Source organism: Triticum aestivum, chromosome 4A (assembly GCF_018294505.1).
Source record: "Triticum aestivum cultivar Chinese Spring chromosome 4A, IWGSC CS RefSeq v2.1, whole genome shotgun sequence".
Taxonomy (NCBI): Eukaryota; Viridiplantae; Streptophyta; class Magnoliopsida; order Poales; family Poaceae; genus Triticum; species Triticum aestivum.
Window position 1 is genome coordinate 624,579,645 of NC_057803.1, and position 2,594 is coordinate 624,582,238.

The window sequence follows — 2,594 nt, forward strand, 5'->3', positions numbered from 1 at the left end:
CTTGGCAAGCTGAGAGTCGCCCACAGAAGCCATGTGTTCTGCTAGAGCAGAGTAGATTGTATGTTAATCGGCCGGAGCATCAGTGGGCCAATAATGTGGGCCCGTTCGCTGGCTCGCGTTGGGGCACATGTCCCATGGGCCCACACATCGCCCTCCCCTCCCCCCCACACACCAAATCTTATCCCCTGGACAAAGCTTTCATCCACTCATTCTCGTCTTCGTGCAAACTTTCTTTTTTTCTCTGGCTCTCGCTACTGTTTTGTAGGGCGCTTGCTGCTACCTCCACCGCTACGCAACCCACTGGGACCAGTAGAATAGAAGGCTTCGCCTCCACTACCGCCGCTGTAAACAGCAAGCCTTGCTGGCGCTTCATGTTGTCGCGCTTCACCGAAAGCAGTGAGCCCTCGCCAATTCTTTAGACCGATGCGCTTCGCTGGGTGATGTTCTTGCGGCTGACATCGCCACCATTAGTTGTTACTCCCTCCGTCCGGAAATACTTGTCATCAAAATTGATGAAAATGGATGTATCTAGAACTAAAATACATCTAAATACATCCATTTCAATGACAAGTATTTTCGGACGGAGGGAGTACATCTTTAACGACACTGTTGCAACCCTGATGTCATGCTGCTCACCATCAATTGCATCAATGACACTGCTACGGTGGTCTTGTTGGAGCATCAATGTTGCTGCAACTTCGAATGACAAATGGGTGTTCTCCTGGTGTTGCGTGTCCAACTGCTTGTGCAGGTCAACGACCTGGCTCTCCAGGCTCTCGTCGCTCTGCGGAAAGACAAAGTTTCAGCAACAACAAAATGTCTGAGCGTGAGTACAAAATGAACATCACACTCAGCCTCGGGGGCTACTACCAATTTCACAGCAAAAAGTACCAATATCACAACAAAAAGCAGGAGAAGCCCTTACCTGGCAGCTGGCCTCAGCAAGACCTCCGAGCCCCTCTAGCGTGACGCTTAGCTACCCAAGAACACCCTTCGTGCCCACCACAGCAGCGACCAACGGTGCGGGGGCTGCAGGGTCAGAAGGGCAGGTGGTGGCGGCCCCAGTCACCAGCCTCACAAACCTCTCGTGGGGAGGTGCGACCTCTGGAGCAGGCGTGCCGCCGGCTCCACCCAAAGGCGGAGCTACTTGGAGATCGGCTAGAGGTCCCGTCATGGCCAGGCTACAACCAGGCCCGGACCTGGCGGCGGCTTCCATGCCTATGAAACATCACAAGCCAGAGTCAAGAGCGCAGCTAGACGAAGGACTTAAAGACGGCAACAAGTACACAACCCTTACCGCTGATAAGTTGGGCGATCTCCTCAGGGATCACCTGGGGGTTGCCCCATGGTCCAGATTTATTCGCCTCTGACTACCACGTGGCAGAGGATGAGCTCTCAGGGGCCACGCTCTCCCTACAAAGGTGAAACTATTGGGAAACAGTAGAAAACAAAAAAATCACCCTAAGAACACCCAGAAACAATATGAAGAAATATAAACGGTTTGGATCATGATAGTCACCGACTTCAGAGTGCAGCGGAAGTAGACGAGTCAATGTAGATCATACTTGGAGTCCCTCGAATTGTTGATGACGATCCTGCGAAGCACCCTCAAATGAAAGATCGAAAGCATGGCCTCTTTACTTGGTTGCAAGCTTACGGTCTTCCTGATTCGGCAGCGCTTCGCCGTTCGGAGCTAATCATCGCCAGAGCATTAGAGGGAGGATATTAGAACCACACTTTGCTTCTAATTATGAGAATTAGAGGAACTAGGTCTAGCTCTAATTAGATAAATTAGGATCAACTAGAACTAGAACTAGATGAACTAGACGAGGCTCCAAAAATTTTGTGTTCAAAAGGTGCCAATACCTCAAGTATATATAGGTCGAAGGGGGGGAGGGCCTGCCACCAAGGAGGGAAGGAATCCCTCCTTGGTGCACTGGCCATAGGGGCCAATTCGGCCTCCCCTCCAAGGAAAGGGGGATGCACCACTATCTATTGGGTTATTGTGGCCCAAGTTGCTTTCTACCACTTGGTCTTTTAAGCTCTGTTGATATTAAATTAAATATAAAAGTGTTCTAACAATTACTAGAGACTTTTATTATTAATTTAAGATCACTCAAAATATTTTCCACCTATATATTATTTATCAGGAATACCCAATATTGCCGATAAACTCCAAAACCCTTCTAGTGACCCCAAAACGCTTCTAATTTCTCTCTGAAGTATTCCGAATATTAATGAAAAAATTTCACAAATAAATCTTCGATACTCTCGTCCTACTAACACTCAGTAGATCATGATTACCTTAAGCGTGTGACCCCGTAGGTTCGGTAAAACATAGACATGAACGAAACCCCTTCGTTTAATAACTGATAGCGGAACCGTGGACGTCCACCCCTATGGTTACACGAATACATTTGAGTGAACCTTTGGTTATCATGTGATGTTCCTTTGCTTCGCGATACTTTACGAAACCTAAGGTGAGATATATCAGTATCCTCTTGAGTCATACACATGCTCACTATACCGGTCTCCTCGTTACCGGTTTTGTTCTTATTTCTCACTGTCGTGTTCCGGCATCCCCGTAACATTGT

At 48.3% G+C, this 2,594-nt stretch overlaps 1 long non-coding RNA gene across 1 annotated transcript; it reads right to left on the reverse strand.

Moving 5' to 3' along the window:
* On the reverse strand, window positions 1–1,826 carry LOC123082713 (uncharacterized). The gene is made up of 3 exons (XR_006439101.1): window positions 1,298–1,826; window positions 926–1,218; window positions 1–784 (listed from the first exon to the last, which is right to left on the reverse strand). It is a non-coding gene; the product is annotated as an uncharacterized lncRNA (long non-coding RNA).
* Window positions 1,827–2,594: the final 768 nt, after the last annotated feature.